Raw genomic sequence first — 14,877 nt, forward strand, 5'->3', positions numbered from 1 at the left:
GGATACCAACTGGATTTTATTAACACTTAGCACTTTTCAGGAAAAATAAAAATAAATAAAGAAATAACTGCCAGAGACAGAATGAAAAATAGCTAAGTTCTTTAAGTTGTTTTCAAATGCATATTGAAATGCTTGTTCTCACAACAACAGCAACAACAAATAATTCATTTTTGTTCAGTGAAGATGAGAATTACCTTACACTATATGTGTGAGCATGGTTGGCCATTTCTTTGAACCTCTGATGTCTGAAAATTTTCTTTAAGGAGAAAACACGGTGTCAAGATGTACAATTTAATGACCAGATCTGAGCTGTAGGAAAACCTCTGTTTTCAGGGAAAAGGATACACACTATCTGCTATCTCCTCTTCTTTTATTTTCCGCAGGAAAAACCACAAAGGATGTGGGCAAGGAGAGAGCCAGGTCTCAGAGGTCTTCCATGCTGGATGAATTCACCAGCCCTGCAGCCATGGCTGCCACAATTGTCTACTGAAGCACCAGGTTACTTCAGGTCCATTCACAGCAAGGTGTGCTGACTCACTGCTTACAGACAGACTATTAGCCCTTAGTAAAAAGGGACACTAACAGAATCCAAATTGTTCCCTACACTGTTTACAAATGTATTAGGTGATGCTTTAATTCTTGTACTGGGTGTCAGGCAGGGGAACTTAAGTTGCAGACAAGTTTAATTTTCTTAAAAATAATAATATCTAATAATAGCTGTCACTCACAATGTTTGTCCTCAAGACTTTTCATTTATATTGAAGTATTTCAGACTTGAAAAGACAACTAATCATACTTAAATTAGTTCAGACAATTTTGAAAAGAGATTCCTTCCATTTTAACACTTTAAAAGTCTATGTTTTTTCTTTGTTGTCTTAATATAAAATGAATATGGACCCATAGGGAGAAAAAATGTTATTTTTAAAAACATATATATATAATTTTATTAAATAAAAATGATTAAAATAATTTCTTATAATATTTAATAATTTCATATAAATAAATTTAAATTGAAATATTTTTTATAATTCCACACTTGCATACCTGTGATAAACATCTAGACGTCATTGTACTGGTTTGATTATATTGTTTCTTTAACTTAAAAAAAAAAAACAAAAAAACAAACAAAAAAAAACAAAACAGATTTTTGAGCATCTTGCATCATTTTTCCACAAAATCATAGGAAACATGAGAATAGTAAGGAATTTTAAATATTATGTTTTGACATAATATTTGACAAAATCACTTTCTTCCAGTATTATGTGCTTGTGAATTGACAACTGAAATACAATATTGCTATTGGGAACACTGTTAGGTGAAGTTACCAACAACACAGTAGACTAACTATTGTAGTTTCAACCATGTCAGAATTTCTGCTATCACCATTACTTCTTGGCAAAGAAAAGAAATCCCTTGCTTGCCAAAGTACTTTCAAGGTCAATGACAAAGCATTTACTCTGCATTCCAGAAGCTGTTTTTATTTTAACAAAATTTCAGAGTAAAAAATAGCCTAACTGTTAAACTTTAATAACAATAATAACAATAATAACAATAATAATAATAACAAAATAAAAATCAGACTGCCTCTCATGAGGTGGAAAAGTAGGAGACTAATAGCTTGGATAGCTTGGAGTAAAAATAACAAACTATATTAAAAACAGTAAAGATGTATAGAAAAAGTATTTGGTATTTATGTCTTTAACTGTCTTTTGTTCTATGGTATCTATTCTATTTAAAAGCTATATATTTTTGAAAAAGGAAGTGTTATTTCCAAAATTAAAATGATATATCAAAACAAAAGATCAAATTATAACAGCATAAGATATCAAGATTTACTTAGAATTTAATACAGTTCTTGGGACAAGACTTGAACAGCCTTTTGGAGGCATATGTTAATTTTTTGAAGCATATCTTGTTGTGTCTTAGTGCTGTAGTTAAATAGGCAGTGGAATGTGTTCCTTAGAAAGGGATTAATAACAATTTCTAACCTTAGAAACTGCTAATCAGTGCTACTGTACTTACAGAAAAATTAGACTTGTGTCTTTGAGGAAGTGGTCAGACAACAGTGTATATATGTATATATGTAACTTGTATATACCTAAATGTTTAAATGCATTGCAATGAAAAGAAAAGATGTAACAATGTAACTGATTTCTTAACTTTGTTTATGGTAGATTCATGAATTGGAGAATGTTGGAATTTTAAGGGCTTGACTTATTTTTGAGAGACCATAACTAGCTTTTCTTCCTATCTCCACTGTATCTCTCTCTCTCCTCTGTCTTTTGAGAAACCATTTGACTGAAGGGCATGTATGCAATTGAAAAAGCCAGCCTTTCCATTAGTAATGATCAGGCATCAGTTATAATAACTCCTCTCAGCTGCTTTTTGTTGAAACGTTCTGATGTTGGACAGAGGACTGTAAGAAAAAGTAGGTAAGTATTCAGAGCTGTTGGTATGATGGGAGGTTTTGATTAATAGCCCAAATAAACTCAGTCTAGAGTGTTGAAAATGTGTACATAGTGTTGAAAATCCTTCTGTTTGTAAGAAAGAGTTCATGTGAAGAAGAATTGCATTTGTATAATGGACCTTAAACATTAAAACTATGCTTTATGCCTTTCCTAACTGTGATGGGTTGACTTCAGCTGGTAACAGAAAGTTGAGGATCTGGGTAAAGTGACTATATAATAATCCTGTAATGGGATGGATTTTGTAGGTATGATGACATAATACAAATATTAACCAATTAATTTTTGAATAAGGAAAACGTTAATATTCTTGAGGACTTGCCTTCTCCAGTGAATGCATAACAACTGCACTTAAGGCAGTCTGGTGGCATGAACAGTCCTGTAGGAAGCACCCTTGAAATACATGGTATCTCTTTGCTGTCAGTTCTGGAGGAGGCAGATCTTTTAATGCTTTGCCCCTATGAAAGGTAACATACTTGTCTTTTCTCCTTTGAATATTTTCAGTGTTAGTTCAGTGTACTGTTCTCATTTCACATCACCTTTGTACGCTGATAAAAGCTGAACATGTATTGAGTTTAAACAAGTAGAGAAGGCAGGGATTAGAATGGGGTAATTTCACCCAGAAATGAGAATGGGGAGACTGCTGTTGTTACTATTTAACATAAGGTTAATGTTTTTGAATTCCATGGGAAAGTTCTGCATAAAGGTCTTCTGAGAAAGGAAAATGCAGTTTAATATCTGCATAGAAAACAATTAAACAAATAAGCTCAGTATCTGGAAAATCTGGCTTATTAAAGATGTTTCCCTTATAAGCAGTGGGTTTTTTTCTCTCTCTCTTTTTTTTTTTCTTTCTTTTTTCTTTTTTTTTTTTTTTTTTCTTTTTGTCATTATGGAGGGGTGGGGGTTGGGGACTTTGTTATTGGCAGTTGTGGGTATTTTTTCTGCACTGCTTTTTAATATTAAGTCAAGATTCAAATTTTATTTGAGGCTGTTGTGAAGGGTCAGTATGTTGCATGTCTGTATTTCACTTCTATATCAATGTATGCATATAATTTTTCAGACTTTTCATCAGTCAGAAGTGTTGTCAGCATAGGAACAGGCAATATGCCCGCAGAGATCTTTTGAAATCTGTAACTAAACTTAATTATTGCTTTCTCCTTTCTCCTTTGTCTTGGCCAATCTACTGCACCTCTTCATGTGCAGGTTACAACTTTAGGTTCTCTGGTTGGATTCACTCACCATCACCAGACAGGGCCCTCAGTAGTCAAGTTGATTTTCCTTGACTGAGCACAGAAGTTGGGAGATTCCAGGCACTTAACTAGGATGCAGTACATACCAAAATATGTAATTCTGCCTGTCCTCAGATTATATTTTGATTAGGTTGAAAACAAGAAACAAGGCAAGTAATTGCCTTCTAAAAACCAGACAGATAACTGGGAGAGGTTTATAGATGTCAGGTAAATAGAGGAGTTTACCTTTCTTAAACAAAACAGCAACATTTTTTTAGAGACCATTCCCAAGCCCGCCCTTTCTCTAAATAAATGGCACAATGCTTAATCTATTTTTCTACCATACTAGCCTACTTGCTTGGTAGAATAAATACATGTAGATTTCATAAAATGAAAGAATTATGGAATGATTTGTGTTGGAATGGACCTTAAAAATCACCTAGTTCCAGTCCCCCTGCCATGCATGGGCAGGGAAACCTTCCACTAGACCATGTTGCTCAAATCTGTAGGTCTTCCTACCAGATAGGAAAAAGGGTTTAATTGTACCTTTTATCACAAGAGTGCCTAAATCCTGAGATTATAAAACAATACAAGATCCTTATTTTTAACTTTATAACTTATATATAACTTATATATATAACTTATAACTTTACCAGATGAATCTATATCTGCTATATTTTGTATAAATGCCATTGGAAAGTCTGTGAGAAAGACAGTCCATCACATATTTTAAAGAATTAGAAGAAAAGAAGGGCTTGCTGTTTCTTTTTCCCATTGATATTTATCTCATTAAAAGTTATTTGGATAAAATGCTCTGAACTATTTAGAAGGAATAGACTTTGTTACAACATCATACAGTCAATGAACAGATTTCAAATATGGAAAATGAAAAGCCCATCCTGCCTCTAATAAGAAAAAAATTATATATTCATATATATATTAAAAAAAAAAAAAAAAAGTCCAGTTTAGAGATGTGTTTTTCTTGGTCCTACAGTGTTTGAGGAATAAATTAGTCAAACCAGCAAACTGCCATGCAATGGCAATTCCATTCCTTTGGTTGGAATTTCCTGAACTAGTTTATTGTACCTCAAAACAGATTCCACCTACACACTTTTTGATTGCATTTGACCTCTGAACTGAAAAATTGCTCTTTAGTTTTCCCATTAACATCTATTCAAGGTTCTTTTTGTCATTGTCATTGAAAGTGATTTTTTTTTGTCATTGTCATTGAAAGTGATTGTAATGGAGAATACATAGACAGAATCGTAGTTGATATGCATCAGGTGGTACTGAAGTCATATTGGTGAAAATGACCTCCAACACTCTTACTGCACCCCCCCCCCCCCAAAAAAAAAAGGGGGGGGGGGGCTTAATAAGAAAAAGATAAGAAGGATTTTTTAAAACTCTTCCATAGGAAATAAATAAATAATACAAGAAAAAGGTGGTTGTTGTTGTTGTTTTTAAGTAATAATCTGACTATGTTGGTCTGCCTGCCAGCCACATTTGCTGTCTCAAAACCAGTAACTGCTATGACAAACATTTGTGTAGGCAAACATTAAAACCTTTTCTCCTAGTTTGCATATGCTGTCTTCCTCCATTTACTTACTTATAGTTTTTCTGGGCTTGTAGTCTTCCAGTGTGCTCGACATGACTTAGGGCTAAGTGGCACTAACAGGGAGCTTTACAGGTCTAGTTCCATTCTTTTATATTTAAGACACTGAAAGATCCTGTGTGCCTTCAAATGACTGAAGTAATATACTTCATCATTTATGCAGCTTGCTTTGGTATGTAACAGAGTGCCTGCATTCTCAAAGAGACTAGTGCAGTTGTATCATCTACGTAAGAAATGTGGAAGAAAAAAATAAAATAAAATAAAAAAGGAAACAAATAAGAAAAAGAATCAACAATACAGCTTTTCTGATTAAGAAAATAGATAGTCTTAATTTGTATCATAAATACTTATTTTTGCAATACTTGGCAGTCTGATATGAATTTAAACTGTGCCAGATAAGAATCATTGTGGATCCTTCTCCAAGTTGATGAATTAACTAAATGAATTAACATATATACTGGTATTTCATATATTATTCACTTTTTATCATCCCAGCCACTGAGAGAATAAAATACCAGTTTGGTTTATATCTGAAATACTACAAGGGATGTGTTCTTGGGTCTGGAAAACCTGAGTTTAACCATTTTTATTGTTTATTAAGGTTCACTGAATTTAAATATTAGGATCTCATTAGTGGAGCAATCTTGTTTACTATGAAGAGCATATCACAGTCCATTGGGGTAAAACATGAAACATGGAAATGAAACAAGAGGTTTGTTTCAGTTGTTACTTAAAACACTCAGTGATTCAGCTGGCTATCAATGGAACTGATCAAGGAAAAAAAAAAAAAAAACAAAAAAAACAGGTGAAATTTAAAAAGATTACATCTATTCAAAATTTTGTGATTTTTCATGGGGACAGTTATTTGTTAGAACTTTTGGCAATTATGTGGCAGGGTTGCCAGAAGTGTAATAATTATTTTCAAGACATTCTTTTCCACTGAAATGTAATTTCTATCATTAAAATAAAACATCATAAAATGTACTTATTTTTATCAACAATTTTAATTACTTTTTTTTGCTTTACTATTTTTATTAACAAGACTGAATCCAACATATACATGAGTATTGCATCTAAATGCAATCTAAAATCAGATATAAATTATGAACAGATAAGACCGCTGACATCTACCAAATTTGCATTTCAAAAATTCTTAAGCCTTTCCTTTTAATTATAACTTTCTAATGTGATGCTGTCTGTTCACACTGACAAATGAAAAGTTTCAAGCCTTGAACATGAAAGTTCATTCCTACTCTTCTGATTCATGATCCTCAGTCTGTGCAAGGCTTTTACAGTCAAGCCAGGTAACGTAAGAAATGCAAAAGAAGTCATATTAAGAAATCTTCTGTTTTGTCATTGATGTTACTTTAGACAGCCTTCTTCTATGTTTAAACTGACTGATAACACATTTAAATTAGGATTTAAAGTCACTTCTTTCATACTAGTATATGCTAAAAAGCTATCAAAGTAATGCCAGTTGAATTATGCAGTAGGATAACTAACATTCATACTTGGTTCTCCTTGAGATTAAGCAGAGGTTAAGGCAAATGCAATCTAGAATGCATTTAGAAGAGAGTGAACAGGAGCTTTAACAGACTTGTCCTTTTCCCAGATCCTGACCTTCGGGATTTCCTATGGCTCAAAATAAATTTCTCTGATCTCATGTATGCACTAAGAGCCTGTTGATTTTCTTTGCCTATAAATTTTTGGAAGAATATTTTGGTCTGTCACTCCGAAAAACAAAACAAAACAAAAAAAAAAAAAACTGACTTTGAACTGATCAGGACACTGGCTAGTAGAGTCTCTTGGGAGGCGGTTCTGAAGGGCAGAGGAGTCCAGGAAGGCTGGGCATTCTTCAAGAGGGAAATCTTAATGGCACAGGAGCAGTCTGTCCCCACGTGCCCAAAGATGAGCCGGCGGGGAAGAAGACCAGCCTGGCTCAACAGAGAATTGTGGCTTGAGCTTAGGAGAAAAAAGAGGGTTTACAATTATTGGATGGCTACTGCTGTCAAAGACAACAAAAAATGTTTTTACAAATACATCAACGCAAAATGGAGGAGAGATTCTAAAAGGAGGAGAGAATCTTCACCCTTTACTGGATGCGGGGGGAAACTTCGTGACAGGAGATGAGGAAAAGGCAGAGGTGCTTAATGCCTTCTTTGCCTCAGTCTTGAGCAGCAAAACCAGTTGTTCTCTGGATACCCAGTACCATGAACTGGTGGAAGGGGATGGGGAGCAGAATGTGGCCCTCACTACCCATGAGAAAATCTCTGGCAACCAGCTACAGCACTTGGATGTACGCAGTCGATGGGGCCAGATGGGTTCCACCTGAGGATACTGAGAGAACTGGCAGAGGAGCTGGCCAAGTCGCTTTCCATCACTTATCAACAGTCCTGGCTATTGGGGGAGGTTCCAGTTGACTGGCGGCTAGCAAACATGATGCCCATCTACAAGAAGGGCCGGAGGGCAGACCCGGGAAGCTATAGGCCTGTCAGTTTGACCTCAGTGCTAGGGAAACTCATGGAGTAGATTATCTTGAGTGTCATCATGCGGCACTTACAGGGCAACCAGGTGATCAGGCCCAGTCAGCATGGGTTTATGAAAGGCAGGTCCTGCTTGATGAACCTGATCTCCTTCTATGACAAAATGACACACTGGGTGGATGAAGGAAAGGCTGTGGATGTGGTCTACCTTGACTTCAGTAAGGCTTTTGACACCGTTTCCCACAGCATTTTCCTCAAGAAACTGTCTGCTCATGGCTTGGACTGGCGTATGCTTTGTTGGGTTAAAAACTGGCAGGATAGCCGGGCCCAAAGACTTGTGGTGAATGGAGTCAAATCCAGTTGGAGGCCAGTCACTAGTGGTGTTCCCCAGGGCTCGGTAGTGGGGCCAGTCCCCTTTAATATCTTTATCGATGATCTGGATGAGGGGATCGAGTGCAACCTCAGTAAGTTCACAGATGACACCAAGTTAGGTGCATGTGTTGATCTGCCTGAGGGCAGGAGGGCTCTGCAGGAGGATCTGGATAGGCTGGACCAATGGGCTGAGGTCAGCTGTATGAAGTTCAACAAGGCCACGTGCCGGGTCCTGCACCTGGGGCGCAACAACCCCAAGCAGAGCTACAGGCTGGGAGATGAGTGGCTGGAAAGCTGCCTGGCGGAGAAGGACCTGGGAGTATTGGTTGATAGTCGGCTGAATATGAGCCAGCAGTGTGTTCAGTTGGCCAAGAAGGCCAGCAGCATCCTGGCTTGTGTAAGAAGCAGTGTGACCAGCAGGACTAGGGAAGTGATTGTCCCCCTGTACTCAGCTCTGATGAGGCCGCACCTCAAGTACTGTGTTCAGTTTCAGGCCCCTCGCTACAAGAAGGACATTGAGGTGCTCAAGTGAGTCCAGAGAAGGGCAAAGAAGCTGGTGAGAGGTCTGGAGAACAAGTCTTTTGAGGAGTGGCTGAGGGAGCTGGGCTTGTTCAGCCTGGAGAAGAGGAGGCTCAGGGGCAACCTTATTTCTCTCTATCGGTACATTAAAGGAGGCTGTAGCGAGGTGGGGGTTGGTCTATTCTCCCACGTGCCTGGTGACAGGACAAGGGGGAATGGGCTAAAGTTGCCCCAGGGGAGTTTTAGGTTGGATCTTAGGAAGAACTTCTTTACCAAAAGGGTTGTTAGGCATTAGAATGGGCTTCCCAGGGAAGTGGTGGATTCACCATCCCTGAAGGTGTTTAAAAGACCTTTAGATGTCGAACTTAGCAATATGGTTTAGTAGAGGACTTGTTAGTGTTAGGTCAGAGGTTGGACTCAGTGATCTTGAGGTCTCTTCCAACCTAGACAATTCTGTGATTCTGTGATTCACCATTAATAATAAATTAATAATTAGCTATTATTTTTATTATAAATAATTAAATTAGTATTATTATTATTAATAAAAATAATAATCGATTGAAGAAACAACCAAACAACCAAACAAATAAAGCATTGGAAAGCTGGGGAAAAAAATAAATAAATTATATATATATATATATATATATATATATATGTATATATATATATATATATTTCTCCATTACCAATACTTTAAAAGAAGTCCTGTTTGGTTTGTTTTTCTAAAATCATTTTTGCAAAATAGATTTCTCTTTTATGCAAAAATACAGGAAGAAATCTCCCATAACCTAAAGAGAGATTTTATGAGGTAAAAATCTTTACTTTCTTCCTACTCAGAGGATGGAGCTGAGGGTCTGTACATTTTTTGGCATGCAATGGAATTACCATTTTACAACTTATATGTTTGACCCGCTCAAGCAACAAATGCATGTACACACCATACACACACCAAGAAAAGCATGATAGGTCTCCAGCTGCACAGATTTAATAGCAGGAGACAGAGTGGTACAGCACAGGGCTTTACCACCACTGTGGAACAGAGAAATATTTTCCCCGTTGCTGTGTGACTGAGCTCTAGGAAGACACAACTATTAGAAAGACACTAAATATATATAAGTATATACCTATATTTAAATGCAGAAGGGTTTTTTTTTGTTGCTTGTTTTTTTAATATTCATCATTAACAGAGTGATCATAAAAGCTTTACTTAATTGCTGAATTTAAGGAAAAGTTGAAGAAATCGTAAAAGCAATTTAATAAAAAGAAGAATACTGGCTGATACAACAAACAAAATATCTATACATCATACAAGACTAGAGAAAAATTAATAAAATGTTGGTTCATATACTGGACCTACATATTCAGTCCCTGAATGTGAAGAAACCCTTTTCCCTGACATCAGTCTATGAATACTTCGAAACAAAGTCATCATTTTGGTTGCTCTTTGGCTCATCACTTCACTTTTCTGAATACCCAACTAGTGTCACATGTCAATGACTTTAAATAATCTTTAGTAGTGCTCAGAGAGGATCCTCTGTCATTTTTTTTTTTTTTTTTAGAGACCTGATCACAGAATCACGAACTCATCTAGGTTGGATGAGACCTCCAAGATCACCTAGTCTAACTTTTGACCTAACACTAACAAGTCCTCCACTAAACCATCCACTAAACCATATCACTAAGTTCTAAATCTTGTCTTTTAAAGACTTTCAGGGATGGTGACTCCACCACTTCCCTGGGTAGCCTATTCCAGTGCCTAACTTTCAGTAAAGAAGTTCTTCCTAATCTAATCCACAGTCGCTATTGAACATTTGCTAGACTTAATCTGCTTTAGAAAGGTCTAGAAAGAAAAAATGCCAGCAGTTAAAACATACACTCCTCAAAGAATAGTAACAAATGTCTCTCCAGCAAGATTTTGAAAACCAGAATCTCCAGAAAGGTTTTTCCTTAACTTCTAATAGAACCATACATCTTTTTAATGATGCATTAGAAGGTTTTATATTTTTAAGTATTTCAGCTGTCATTCATATGTGATATAATTATGTGTGTTTTCTTTATTGAAGCTTATTTTCATTGTTTGTGTTGATTACCAGTAGGAATGCTGAAGAACAGACTGTGTAGTTCTCACTTCTGCAGTTACATGTGGAGTCACGAAGCTTTGGAGTGCTGTTATGTCTTCATCTCTGACTACTACTTCATACCTCTACTAGCATACAGGAAACAAGAAACCACAACCCTGTGTTTCCTTTAAACAGGGTATGACTGAGAAGGAGACTTTTTTCCATTATTGGGGATTGTTTGGCAGTTTGAGGATTCTGTTAGGAGTGTCAGATCTGCATTCAGTATTTAGCTACTGTGGACTTAAGCGAGAAGCTTTCACTCTGCATAGGAGGGAGAAACTAGTTTTAGGTGTCTGTCCTGTTTGCTTACGGGAAAGGATTTTCTTGTATACATATGGATCTGTAAAAACTCTTCTATGACTCACAGTTAATAATGGACAAACTAGTACTGAGTAGTAGTGACTAATTTATTTTTAAAACTGAAAAAAAATAATAATATTTTAACTAAGTTATCATGTTCTGGTTGTTTCTCAGAAATCTTTTTAATTGGAAGTGGTATTAATTATATATTACAGATATATATATTACAGATATATATATTACAATGAAAGCTGATCTGTATTTGTTACACATTTTATTTGTGTAGCCAGTAAAAAATGAAAGCCTAATCTACTATATACCTTCCTTATAAAATGAATATGAAAGGAAATAATTTATAGAGGATACACTTAATGAGTTTAAACATTGTTCTCCAAAGCAGTCACCAGAATATTTCTGGGAGCCAAATGACCTTACTTTTCCAGGGCTCTGTTAAAGTCAAGAAGATAAATAAGCAACTGGTTTAAGTGTAGTGAGAGAGGATATTATATTTGTTTCTTGATTTCTGCTTGGGTAAATCTGTGTCTTTCCTTAGTAATCCGGATGTGACTGGTTCAAAATTAAATCAGTAAAACTATGAAGAGTTAATTGGGATCTCTTAAACATAATCAGGGATACTATATCACCCACACTGCTCTACTGACCACTGGGCTCTGAAAACATCACTGATGGTTTCATATCTGCCATTAATGTCTATTTCTTGAGTTCTGGGAAAAGATCATGAAAAATGTAATTCAAAAACTCTGTTTTAAGATTTTCTTCCTTTTAAGTTTAACAGATGCTGGTTGTCATTTCAAACAGGCATGGCATTGATAGAAGATGAATGTAATATGTTATCTGTAGCAAACTTATACATTTATTAAAAAATTAACAGGTATAAAATAATATACATGTACTTTTAATAAAAGCTTTCTACATAAATTTCCCTTCTAGAAAATGAATCATTCAACCTTTTTGTTGGTCTTAGAGCACAGATTGCAAATTCAGAGGAGAAAGAAAAATCTAAATTTTTCATAAGTATAAAACTTACTGGAAATCATGTAACAGTTGTAATTATCTCATCTTTGAAAAGAATAATCATGCTTGCTCCTGATTAATATAGTCATTCATATTTAAAAGATAAAACCTGGATTATCTGTGGTGAAAAAAAAAAGTCAGGCAGAAAGAGCAAATAGTAACATCACCTCCCAATAACAGATGATAGGCAAGTAATAGCGTATCTGACAGTCATAAATGATCAACGCAGAAATTTCTATCAAATCATTGTATTTGTCTGAAAATACATTCACTGCTCCAAACTGATAGGTTCGTGGAAAGCAGTCCTTTCAAATTACTGTCTTTGGAACAAAAGAATGAATTAGGTGCCCAGATCTGTATAACTAAATTGAAGCTATAAAAAATGCAGTCAAGTAAGTCAGAGGCTGATGGATTCCTGGATGATTTTTAAACATTCATAAAATGTTTAGCTGTATTTTATAGACATACACAAGAGTTTTATTGCACTGTTAGGGCACAAAAACAGATAACAGTACTATTAAAAGTTACATCTTGGACCTTACATTTATTTGGGCATGGACACATGCTTATATGTACATTTAGAAGCAAATGAATGAATGTTAGAAAAGACTTTCTCATTTGGCCTAAAATGTCATAAATGGTTTTAACGAGATAAGAGAGTAATTTTTCAGATAAATATTTCTGAAAAGTTCCTGTATTCTTTTTTTTTTTTTGTCAAAAAATGTCTATCAATTTTTGATTTTCTCAAGCTGCAGTTTCAATCAATCTATGCAGGCAAACAAAATTTCATTAACTACAAAAATAGTATTAAGTATTTGAAAGATTAAAAATTGGCAATTAGCTACATACATAATACTTGTATCATATCTGAAGATTTACAGAAAGCCTGTAATCTTAATATGGAAATTTTGGGCAAGGTATTCAGGTAAGGCTAAGCTGTGAAATCATACATGTACATGTCTGGAGATAAGTAGGGGAATATTTATGTTTCACATTGTACATCCATTGAAGAGGTATCTATCATCTACTGTACCTGATTTTCCAAAACTTTATCAGATTGATCCTCTGTTTCTCACTGGATTTGAAGACACAGTCAGGTTAAGGCTTATAAAAACACGGACCAATCCCCAGTTCTCAGACCCTACAGAAATGGTTAGACTTTCCCAGCAGCTGTAATGTTTGTAACCTCTGTGAGTCCCAGTCTAGATGATCCCTGTGAAAGTTACAGATACTGACAGCAACTAGAGAACATCTCTGCAAACCTGAGATCTGTTTGCTAGCATCAGTCAAGATACATTCATACAACACTGGAATACATGTCACTTTGGTTTATGGTGTTTCCAGAATGTTCTCAGCAGAACAAAGCTTTATAAAGTGGGGGTTTTGTACACTCTCCTGAAAGAGATTCTTAATTCAATCCTCTGAAGTTTCAGTACATCTCCTGGTAAAGTAAGCAATGTGAAGTATTATGCTGGGATAGTGGGTTTGTGACAGCTACCTCCTCCGCTAATATTAGTAATACTATGTTCTGAAATATTTGATACCCATGAGGACCACTGTTTGCAATACTGAAGGCACACATTTCAGTTGGGAGCACAAAGAAAAGTTACACATCTTGATGCCTGTCTCAGTCTGCATGGACTGCTGGCAGTGTGAGGGGTTAGGGTACTGTCAGTGCAGCTGGATCTTAGGTGAGTTACTCTGAAACCAGATAGGCCAGTCAAATATCCTAATTTCCCTGTGGGAGGGGAGTGAATTATAGAAGTAGTATATGTTTAGAATGAGTTTGGAATTATTATTTTTTTCCGCTGTAATGCTCTTCATTAACAGCGACAATTCTGACAATTTATAGACTTGAAAAGTATATCAAATATGAAGAAAAGCGGTAAGCAGGTGAATTATCTTTTTCATACAGGACTTCCCATTGTAGAAAACTTTAAAGAATCAGAATTCAAGTTTCTCTTCAATAAAAAAATGTACTTTACAAAGTTTCAACTTTTCAGTTTTTAAACATAATTATAATGGAAAATAATACTTTGTTCACAAAATCGAATTTCATACCCTAGAAGTTTTTCTGTAACTGTTTTGCTGCATCTTCCTGCTGAAGATGGTTGTAGTATCATATGTAAAATGTGAAACTTACTATTTTTAAATAGAACACTTATGTGGTATTTGCTGTGTTTCATAGAAGTTGGCAGAAGCCAGTCAGAAAAATATTCTTTTTATGGCTTTTTTTTTTTTTTTTTTTTGGCTTTATGGGCTCTCTAAGATTTAGTTGCTTTAATTTAAAACCTTATTTCCCCTGTAAGCAGAAGCAAAGAATCTTACTCTTGGATATTGCAGTTCATAGACAAATACAGCAGCCTAAGCCTTTAATAAACTCATTAATAAAGCCAGAATACATATATATTTAACATCCCTGCTACAGGTGTTGTGGTTTAACCTGGCCAGCAGCTAAACACCACACAGCCGTTCGCTCACCTTCCCCCCACCCTCTCTGGGATGGGGGAGAGAAAAGGGGAAAGTGAAGCCTGTGAGTTGAAATAAAGACATTATTAAAACTCGATAAAAATAACAATAATAATATGTATGAAACAAGTGATTCACAATGCAATTGCTTACTGATGACCGATGCCCAGCCTATCCCCGAGCAGCTGGCGCCCCCCACCCTGGCTAGCCATCCCTATATATTGTTTAACATGACGTCAGATGGTATGGAATACCCCTTTGTTCAGTTTGGGT

This window comes from Anas platyrhynchos, chromosome 2, assembly GCF_047663525.1.
Source record: "Anas platyrhynchos isolate ZD024472 breed Pekin duck chromosome 2, IASCAAS_PekinDuck_T2T, whole genome shotgun sequence".
NCBI classification, from domain to species: domain Eukaryota; kingdom Metazoa; phylum Chordata; class Aves; order Anseriformes; family Anatidae; genus Anas; species Anas platyrhynchos.